An 11585-nucleotide genomic window follows, 5' to 3' on the forward strand; every position below is an offset into this window, starting at 1 on the left:
GGCAAAATATTTAAATAAAATAGAGAGAAAATAGTAAACAAATGCAAAAGGGAGAAGCTTGAGTGGTAGGAAACAGTGTGGTAGGCGGCGCATGGGTGTGGCAGGTAGGGCGTGTGGAGTTCCAGCGGCTAGGGTTAGGGATTTTTGGGGAGGGAGATGATGAATAGTGAAGGGTTTATATAGATTTTGGGGCACACGGTCGTGGGGCATGCTCGTGTGGCTTAATTTTTGTCCGTGTGTTTCGCGATTTTTAAATTTGGGCACATCTATCATTCGGCCCACGCCCATGTTCATTGGGCATGTGGGTGCACACGACCGTGTCGCATGATCGTGTCTTGCTTTGTTCGCTTCTTCCATGCCCGTGTATGATAGCCTACGCCCGTGTTCTTTTTGACAGTGTCGACCATGGGTGAATGGCACAGGCGTGTCAAGGCACGAGTGTGTCTCACGCCCGTGTTGTTTTGGTAGTTTCGCCCATGGCGATGTCACATGGCCGTGGCAACTTATTGCATCCCATGTTGGGGAAAAACTTTTGCCCTGTTTTCACACGGCTGTGTCTCCTCCTGTGGTGTGAGCACGGCCTAAGGCACACCAGTGTGCCTGGCCGTATGGATGGGAAAACCCTATGTTTCAAGACTCAGTTAGTAGGTTAGATGTGAAAAACTAGAATTCAAATAAATCATTATTGTTAGTGCTCGGGTTGCCTCCCGAGAAGTGCTTATTTATAGTCTAAGCTCGACTTACCTTTCTGGTGCATGGTCATGGTGGCTCGAGGAGTTTACACGCCTCATCCCTTCTATCAACTTTATCAATATAAGGTTTAAGACGAGTACTGTTTACCTTAAAAGTGTCAAATTTGGGATGAATTACCTCGACTGTACCATATGGGAAAATATTGAGTACCATAAGAGGGATTACTCCGTTAGGTTCAGAAGTGGCAATGCGAGGGTCTGCTACATCTAGTAGTACACTGTCTCCAATCTTAAGTTGATTTGGTGATGTATTGAGCTCGTCCTGGCTTGGTCTCGGTTTATCGGGTGTTCTTGGTTTCTGTGTTTGCCATTCATCTAGTTCCTCGATTTGTAGCCTTCGTTCTTCATAGATAGGTCCTTTGATGTTGCTTGAACATGGCTCGTGTAGGTTATTCGAACTTATTTCCTGCAAAGTAAAATGCACCACATGGTCAGTTTTAGTAGAATGATTTATACAACCACTGTAATGCCCTCACGCCCGAAACTGTCGCCAGAGTCGAGGTTGAGGTGTTACTAAACTTAATTCATTAATTTAACAGCTCAAACAATTTATTTTTAAAATTTCCAAACAAGCTGGCCAACTGCATCATAGTCGCTTAAAAATTCATATCTTGAGTTCTGAAACTCGAAATTAAGATCTGTAAATTTTTCCTGAAACTAGACTCATGTATATATTTACTAATTTTTTCTATAATTTTTTGTCGAGCCAATTAGAACATTTTATTAGTTAAAGTCTCCCCTATTTTAGGGTTTGACTACTCTGACCCCTGTGTATTACGAATCAGATATCTCCCTGTACAAAGTTTAAATGACTATGCTGTTTATTTCTTATAAAACTAGACTCAATAAGGATTTCATAAATGTAAGATAAAACTCCTAATTATTTTTGTACAATTTATAGTGAATTTGTAAAGTCAGGACAGGGGATACAGAGATCACTCTGACCCTGTTCCACCAAAACTTAAATATCTCACAAAATATAACTCATATACCTGTTTTGTTCCATCCATATGAAAATATACTCATCAAGATTCAATTTCATAACTTAGTCATCATTTAATTCCATTTATACTATGTTTAGTGATTTTTCAAATTTACATAACTGCTGCTGTCAGATTCTGTTTTATGGCAAATTTTACTTTACTATAGATTTTCATGGACTAAATAGCATTTTAAACATACATAACATCAAATATGACTTAGATTGGCCATTCCAATGGCTAATCATTTACAAACCCTTTTCTTGCCAAATCATAACCATATCATAAGATCATTTACACAAAGTGAGTATTTTGCCATACATGCCACATTCAAAACACACAAGCCATTTTACCAATTTAGGCCTTCGGATAGTGTGAATGAGTCTTCGACCTATCCCGATTCTCAAGCCGGCTTGTCAACAAATACAATGAATGAAAAGAAGGGGGTAAGCATAAATGCTTAGTAAGTTCACATGCAAATAGCAAGTAACATAATCATGAAATTCCACATAAAACATCATTTGCATAAACAACACCAAGACATTCATGTTTCATTTGCATTTAATATCTTTCTACGATTCCATCATACCAAGTTCTCAACCCGAGGATTTAAGCACATACGTGTCAAATTTTCTCATTCATCACACTTACCAATATGTCACCTGTGACAGCCCTAATGTGACCCTAATCGGGAAGTGGTTTCGGGACCACTAAACCGAGTCATAAAAATAATTAACCGTCATAGTTGATGCTCATCATATGTACATATGCATGTGTGAAAATTTCATGTTTGAATTTTGTTAATTGTAAGTGAATTTTATCAAATAGGACTTATGTGAGAAAATTTAGAAATGTGCTAGGCAAATGTAGAGTGGCCTATTAATGCATATTGTGAAAATGATGGGTTTGCATGTCAATTTACCCAAATTAAAGCATAGTGGCCGGCCATGCTATGAGTGGAAACATGTCACAAACATGTTATGTTAGTGATGCATGTTAGGAACAATAAAATAAGGAGTATGGGTAATAAAGAAATGGAAAAAGGGAAGAACGTGTGTGATTGTTTCTCCCCCTCTCCATTTCCGTGAATGTAAGAAAGAAAACAAAAAAAAAAAGTGTCCATCTTTTTTCATTTCTCTTGGCCGAATGTTCTAAGGAAGAAAGAAAACAAGTTGTGTTCTTTGGCTCTTCTTGGCCGAATTGAGAGGAGGAAGGAAGGAGTGAAGCAATCGGTCATCTTAGGTCGATATTAAGGTAAGGAAGTTGATACTAGTTCTTGAAATCCTAGTTGATTTTGAGTGAGATATCAAGTTATTGTTGGTAACCCATGTTGAAATTGTGATTTTGGAGTAAGTAAGGTTTTCGGCTATGGAGATTAATAAGGGTGATGGTTGAGTTTCATGCTAAATCTAGATGAACAATGGTAGTTGCTTACATCTTGACGATTATGAGTTCCTTTCTTGGTTCTACCTTAGATCCATGAAGTATATTTTTATTTGGTGTTGTTGGAAGTATCGGCCATGGTATATCCATAAGTGTGATTTATGCTTATTGCATGGTAGGTAAGATTTATGTTTTGGATATATGTTTATATTTGGTTATAATCAAATTTGTGATTCGGCTCTTGCACATATATATATATGATTGCACATGATGTATTGGTATGACCTATATATTATCTCAAGGTATATATTTACACATGATGGTGCTTCGGTTATAGAGTAAATGATGGATACGTATTGAGTTATAATATGTAATGCATTAGTTAGTAAAATGTATGCCATTTATGTGTGGTATTAAGTATATAATCGGCCTCAACATAGACATGCATATTCGGCCATAGAAAGAAGATTGGTGTTGCATGTATTCGGTTAGAGGCAAGCATATTGATGCTTTTGTCTTGGCTTAGAAAATTCGGCCAAGGGGGAATATTAGCTAAAATGTTGAGTTTGATTCATGATTCCATATATATATGTGACTCTAATGCCTAAAGTATATATGGGCTAAGTACCTTGAGGTTTTCTTTTGATGTTCGAATGAATTGTATTAAATTGCTTGATGTGATTAAAAATGCATATGACCATTGTGTAGTTGAGCTAGAAGGTGGCCATATGACCAATCAAACTCCTTGTCATATTCGGCCATAAGCTAGCATAATGAGACTTTAATAAGTTAAATTTGTTTGAATTAGCTCAAGAGCTTAGAGGACCACAGTTGGATAAGGGAAAGGAAAAAGTTGTCGAATAGCCATCGAAATCGTTCGACGACATCCGAGGTAAGGTTTTGAGTAATAGAACTTAGATTATGATTTGATTAGATCATGTTTTAAGCAAATCAAAATCATGCTCTTTGTATGTGGCTATTGAGCCGAAATTGCAAGCGTGATAAGTGTCTTGTGTTTGAGTTTTGGTAATGAAAATGAAATACGGATGTGTCATGATTTATTGATATATGTGCTTGGTTATTCGAATGATATCCGGGTTAGGTCCCGAAGGCATTTGTGCGAGTTACTAAATCCGGGTTAAGTCCCGAAGGCATTTGTGTGAGTTACTAATTCCGGGCTAAGCCCGAAGGCATTGGTGCGAGTTACTAAATCTGGGCTAAGTCCCGAAGGCATTTGTGCGAGTTACTATAACCGGGCTATGTAAGGCATTTGAGCGAGTAGCTATATCCGGTTAAATTCTGAAGGTATGTGATTCGGGAATGAGCGATCTTGCTGTAAAAATTTCAGTTAATACGCTTGTAAAATCCCAACAATGAGGTATGTTTCGTATGTGCATTGGAATAGTTGATTCCCTTCGAATAATATCGCTTAGTCGAGTAATGAGCTTCCGGTATTTGGCTAAGATGATCCCTTATGTATGAATATAGGGGTCGGAATGTGAAGTAGGAATGATTTGAGAATATGTATATATGGGATTATCCGTTTAGTTATATGAATGCTATACTTCAGTTGTGCTTAAATTCTTTGCTCAAGACTTACTAAGCATTTAATGCTTACTCCGCTTCTTTAATCCTCTGTTTTATAGATTTTGGTTCGTCAGCTATCGGACTCGGAAATTTTGAAGTCGAAGCCACCCACACTATCAAAGCCCCTTTTGGTACACTTTTGGTTGAACTTTGAAATGGCATGTATAGGACTACCCCTTTTTGTTGTGGGTCATGGACCCTTTGGATTTGTATAATTTTGGATAGCCATGCGAAAATGGCTTATATATGTTTTGAGCATAATGTTATAATCATTTGGTATGGATATGGTTATTGAGAGGTGTGGATATGCTTGACAAGGATTGGCCATTGGAATGGTTAATCACTATCATAATTTGTGCTATTTATGCTAAAAGGGCTAGTTGAATCATGGAAACTATGAAATAGGTAAAGTCTACCTTAAAGGCAGATGCTGACAGCAGCAGTGGTGTAGATTTGAAAAAATCACTAAAAATAGTATGAATGGAATTAAATAGTGAATAAATTATGTAAACGAACCTTGATGAATCTATTTTCATAGGAAAGTAATGAAACGATCATATGAACAGTATTTTAAGGGATATTTAAGTTTTTGTCAGACAGGGCCAGAACGGTTTCTGGTTTCCCTGTTCCGACTTTGGAAATTCATTATAAATTACACAGAGATAATTAGAAGTCATTCCATATATTAATAGATTCCTTTTTGAGTCTAGTTTCTATATAAATAAACGGCATCAGTATTGAAGTCCTGTACAGGGAGATATCCAAGTCATAATGTGCAAAGGTCAGGGTAGTCGAACCCTGAAACAGGGGAGACTTTAACTAATAAAATGTACTAATTGGCTTGACCAAAAATTCTAGAAAAAAAGTTTTAGATGTAAAATTGAGTCTAGTTTCAGGGAAAAATTACAAAACTGATTTTTGAGTTTTGGAACTCAAGATATGATTTTTAAGGTGACAGTGACGCAGTTAGCCAACTGCCTGGAAATTTTTAAAATGGACTGTGAAAGTAAATGAATTAAGTCGGTTAGCACCTCGTGTTCGACTCCGGCAACGGTCTCGGGTACGGGGTGTTACATCACCTTTGTTTTAGACATTCTTCTCATTCACTTAAGATTCACCCGTTGAACACATCAGAATATAATTCGAATACGTGGATTTCATGAACGTAAGTGCCATACCGCAGCTAGACAAACTCAATAGCCTACGGAAATTATGTAGCCAAGCTACCATGTAACCCGCCCATAAGTGAACTCAGACTCAACTCAACGAGCTCGGATGCCTAGTTACATCTCACGAACTCGGACTCAACTCAACAAGTTCAGAACACAAATATCCTATTGACATGTCACTTGTATTCTAATCTATTCCTAAGGTTCAAACGGGCTTTTTCCTCGATCTCACATCTTTGCCATCTTCCAAGGAATATCGGAACCGATACTCGGTGATAGTTCATACACATAAAGTAATTCACATAATTACATATTATTCAACAATAACCACAAAACATAACAATTCATGATAATAATAAGCATCATATCATATAAACAACATTAAATTGCTCAAAATGACAATTATGTTACTACATTTACACATGAACTTACCTCGATACAAAATATTAGCAATCGAGCCTATTCTTCGTAAACTTTGTTTTCCCCTAGATCGCGACTTGAATCTCGTTTCTCTTGATCTATAATGCCAAATTAATCTTATTTAATACATACATTCATCAAAACAGTCTTTTATATGAACTTTGGCAAAATTACATTTTTTCCCCTAAACTTTTGCATAATTACACTTTTGCCCCTAGGCTCAGGAATTAAACTTCATCCCTTATTCTTATGTTTTATGACATGCTGATCATTTTTCCCTTCTATGGCAACATCAAATTCACACTCTAACATGTATTTATGACTATAAGGTATTTTTACTAATTAAGCCATTTTACTCGTTTTCGCTTAAAACCGAGTGGCACAAGATGTCTAACATAATTTAAAACCTCATATTCTATCATAAAACACCAAAATACACAAATTTCACCTATGGGTATTTTTCCAAATCCCTAGGTTGAATTATTGCTAGCATAAGTTAATTCGAGCTACCGGGATTCCAAAAACGTAAAGAACATTAAAAATGGGGCTTGGAATCACTTACTATGGAGCTTGGAAGCTTGAAACAAACCCTAGCTATGGAGAACCCTTGAGTTTCGGCCTAATGAAGAAGATGGACAAAAATTGGCTTTTAATTTTGTTTTTAATTCATTTTAATAACTAAATGACCAAAATGCCCTTACTACTAAACTTTCCAAAAATTCCATCCATGTCCAATTTTTGTCCATAGACTTAGAAATTGGTCAAATTGATATTTAAAACCTCCTCATTAATATTCCAAAGCAATTTCATACTAAAAACTCCTAGAATGCAAATTTTGCAAATTATTCGATTTAGTCCCTAATTTCAATTTAAGCAGTTTAGGCACAGGATTACATCACAAAATTTTCACACAATCATGCAATCATATCATAAACATCAAAATAATTATAAAATAATTATTTCTATCTCAGATTTGTGGTCACAAAACCACTATTTCGATTAGGTCTTAATTCGGGATATTACAACCACCTTCAATTTTCGATGTGTTACTCGAATCACGACGATTGTTTCATCTCCCACACGAAGTGTGAGTTCACCTGTGCCAACATCAATAATGGTTCTAGTAGTCACTAAAAAGGGTCATCCTAAAATCAAAGGTGCGTTACTATCTTCTTCCATGTCTAGAACAACAAAGTCTACTGAGTATATAAATTTATCGATCTTAACAAGAACATCTTCAATGATACCTCTAGGAAATCTAATGGTTTTATCAGTCAATTGAATGCTCATCTTAGATTGTTTGGGTTTCCCAAGATCTAGCTGTTTAAACATTTTATAAGGCATAACATTAATGTTTGCCCCTAAGTCAGCCAATGCATTATGAACATCTAAACTACCAATTAAACAAGGAATCGTAAAACTCCCAGGATCTTTGTTGGGTAGCTTATTCTGTAGTATGGCAAAGCAAACTGTATTCAACTCCACATGCGATGCCTCATCCAACTTTCGTTTGTTTCCTAGAAGCTCCCTTAAGAATTTGACTATTTTGGCATTTGCAAGAGAGCTTTGATAAACGGTAAGCTAATATGTAATTTCTTTAATAGTTTAAGGAATTTACCAAATTGTTCATCTGTACGGTCTTTCCTTGTCGCATTGGGGTACGGCACCCGTGGTTTGTACTCTTTACTTACCATTTTTTGCTCACTGTGGACTACCTAACCTTTATCTTGACTTACCATAATGCCTTGCCTCGATTTTGATGCAGGCTCAACTAACCCTTCTTGTCATGAGTGGTAATCACATTTAGTTGTTCCCTTGGGTTAGATTCTGTGTTACTCGGCAAACTACCTTGTGGTCATTCATAAATCAGTTTGGCGAGTTGGCCTATCTGAGTTTTGAGCCCTTGGATTGACACTTGTTGATTCTTAAGGGTTGTCTCGGTATTCTGGAAATGAGTTTCTGACACCGAGATGAATTTTGTTAGCATCTCCTCAAGGTTGGGCTTTTTCTCTTGTTGGTAGGGTGGTTGTTGGAAGCGTGGAGGTGGTGGTCTCTGATTCCCTTGGCCTCCCCATGAGAAATTTGGGTGGCTCCTCCAACCTGTATTGTAAGTATTACTATAAGGATTTTTTTGAAATCGAGGATTATTACCCATGTAATTTAACTGCTCGTTCTCCATGTTGTGGCCATAGGGTGGGTATTCTGAATTGCTTGATCCACCTCCACTTGCTTCGCACTGCATTACTGGGTGAACCTGTGAAGAACTAAGAAAAGCATCAATTTTCTTATTTGAGAGTTCTACCTGATTAGAGAGCATGGTGACCGAATCGACGTTATAAATGCCGGCTGCTTTTGTTGGCTTTGTCCTCATGACTTGCAACTGATAATTATTCAGTGACATCTCTTCTATAAATTCATAAGCATCTTTAGGTGTCTTATTATTGACGGTTCCGTCAACGAGTGCGTCGATCATCTGTCAAGTTGAAGGATTCAGGCCATTATGAAATGTTTGAACCTATAGCCAAACGGGTAACCCATGGTGAGGGCACCTTCTCAAAAGGTCCTTGCATCTCTCCCATGCATCATAGAGTGTTTCTAAATCCATCTGCACAAAAGAAGAGATATCATTACATAATTTGGTTGTTTTAGCCGGCTGAAAATATTTTAATAAAAACTTTTCGGTCATTTGTTCCCAAGTAGTGATTGACCTTCGTGGTAACGAGTTCAACCATTGTTTAGCCTTATTCCTCAACGAAAAGGGAAACAACTGAAGTCGAATGGCATCATCAGAAATGCCATTAATTTTAAATGTATCACATAGTTCCAAAAATTTTGCCAAGTGAGCGTTGGGATCTTCGTCCTGCAAACCATCAAACTGAACAAATTGTTGTATCATTTGAATTGTGTTAGGTTTCAGTTCAAAAGTATTTGCAGCTACAGCAGGTCTAACTATGCTCGATTCAATTCCTGTTAAAGAAGGTTTAGCATAATCATACATAGTGCACGGAGCAGGATTCTGATTAACAACAATTGCAGGAGGTAACAAATTTTCTTGGTTTTCAGCCATCTTCTCGGTTGTGGTAGCAGTATCGTCCTCTTGCTCTTCCTCTGTGTATCGTAAGCTTCGCCTTATTTCTCTTCAGTTTCTACGAACTGTGCGATCGATCACACTATCAAACAGTAATGGTCCTGACGGGTTTCTTCTGGTCCTAAACTAAAAAAACCTGTCAGAAGAGAATAAATGAAGAATTAGAAAAGAAAATAAAATTTAAATTGCAATAAAAGTAAAATGGCTAAAGTAATAAAAATCAAATGTTTCTAATATTCTAGTTCCCCAGCAACGGCGCCAAAAACATGGTACGTGACATTCGTGACAGGTTTTAAATATTTATAATTAATCATTCTTGAAACTAACTATTATCACGATGAAGGCAAGTGTACCTATCGAACAGTATTATAGCTTTAGCAAGACCGAACTGTCGAACCCAAAAGAACTACGATACTAGTAATTACTTCCTTCTTATTATCTAGCCTAAAATTAAGAGATTTTGTTATCTAAACTAATTACTAAACTAAGAATTCATAGAAAGAAAATTTGGGAAAATACTTTTGGGAAAATTCGATTGATTAAGATAATACCTAAGGAAAAATCCACCTAGACTTCACTTGTTATTTGACTCTAAATCAGACGATTTATTCATTAGACTTGATCCGTAAAAATCCCTAAGTTATATTATTATCTCTCTCGAGACTAATAATGTCTAACCCTAGGTTGAATAATTGAAATCTCTTTCTAATTAACACCCTAGAATTGCATTAACTCGATATATGGATCCCCTTATTAGGTTTCACCCTAATCTGGCAAAATCTTATCACCCTATCTCTAGGCGTGCAACCAACTCCGCTTAATTATGACAAATGCACTCTTAGAAAGGGTTTATTCCTCCTCTGAATAAGAGCATTAACTCGAATCAATATCCTAGAATATTAAAACAAGAATTAAGAACACATAATTAAGAACAAGTCAAATACTTATCATACAATTCAGATAATAATAACAAGATCCGTCCTAGGTTTCATTCCCCTTAGGTATTGAGGGGGTTTAGTTCATGATTATAGAAGAAAACATCTCAAAAGCATAACGATAACAAAACATAAGAAAACCCAAAACTCCTAAAGGAACTTGAAGGGAGATCTTTAGTCTTGATGATGAATCCAGCTATTGAGATGGATCAATCAGCTTTCCTTGAGTAATTCCTTGCTTCTTACTCTGCGTCCCCCTTTTATGTGCCTCATCAGGTGTTTAAATAGGCTTTTGAATGCCTAAGAGCCCTCAAAATTGGCCTTTTCCAAATAAGGTTATACTTGGGCTCGACAAGGACACGCCCGTGTGCGACTACTCCAGTCCTTGGCCAAGGCTGTTGAATAGGCACGAGCGTGTAGTCTACCCGTGTAAGTCGTGCTTCGATCCTGCCAAAGGGACATGGCTGTGTGGCACGCCCATGTGAAGAAGTTTAGGCCGTGTTGATTTCCCATGTGGGTCTATTTTCTCTGTTTTTGGCCCGTTCCTCACTCTTTTTACTCTACTATGCTTACCTAAATGTAAAACATGAAATTAAAGAATTAGGAGCATCAAATTCACCAAATCTAAGGAGAAACCATCCATAAATGTGCTAAGCATGGGATAAAACATGTATAAATTATGGTTTATCATTGATCGATAATGCCTTGTAACCCTATTCTGGCGAAGGATACAGGTTAAGGGTGTTACAATTATTGGTATCATAGCTACGATTTAATCGATTCTAGGACTAACATAGCATGTGAGAGTCTAGATATACATGCCATATATATAAACTATGATAGTGTGATGATTCTTGACTGCTTAAAGTCTGTTTTTGTATAGTAATGGATCCCGAACGATCAATACTTGATGATGTAGAGAGTAATGCGCCTGCTCTCGCTCAAGGGTAGCGTTAGCTGATTTCAAGTAGTTAAGGGGCAGAGGCTAAGCAAGCCTTCTTCCAGATGATGAGTGACTGGTTTACGGAGTTTGTAAAAGCCCTAATTTGACCCTAGTCGGAAAGTGGTTTCAAGACCACAAAATCGAGTTGTAAAAATAATTAACCGTCATATTCGATGCTTATTATATGTGAACGTGCATGTGTGAAAGTTTCATACTGTAATTTTGTTAATTGTATGTGAAATTATTAAATAGGACTTATGTGAGAAAATTTTGAAATGTGATAGATAAATTTATAAGTGGTTTATTAATGCATGTTTTAAAGAGTTTG

General features: G+C 36.8%; 1 non-coding gene across 1 annotated transcript; it reads left to right on the forward strand.

Moving 5' to 3' along the window:
* The first annotated feature begins 8822 nt into the window (after positions 1 to 8822).
* LOC121211764 (small nucleolar RNA R71) lies at positions 8823 to 8929 on the forward strand. The gene has a single exon (XR_005906982.1). It is a non-coding gene; the product is annotated as a small nucleolar RNA R71 (small nucleolar RNA).
* Positions 8930 to 11585: the final 2656 nt, after the last annotated feature.

The sequence above is a fragment of the Gossypium hirsutum genome, chromosome A12, assembly GCF_007990345.1.
Source record: "Gossypium hirsutum isolate 1008001.06 chromosome A12, Gossypium_hirsutum_v2.1, whole genome shotgun sequence".
In the NCBI taxonomy this organism is placed as follows: domain Eukaryota; kingdom Viridiplantae; phylum Streptophyta; class Magnoliopsida; order Malvales; family Malvaceae; genus Gossypium; species Gossypium hirsutum.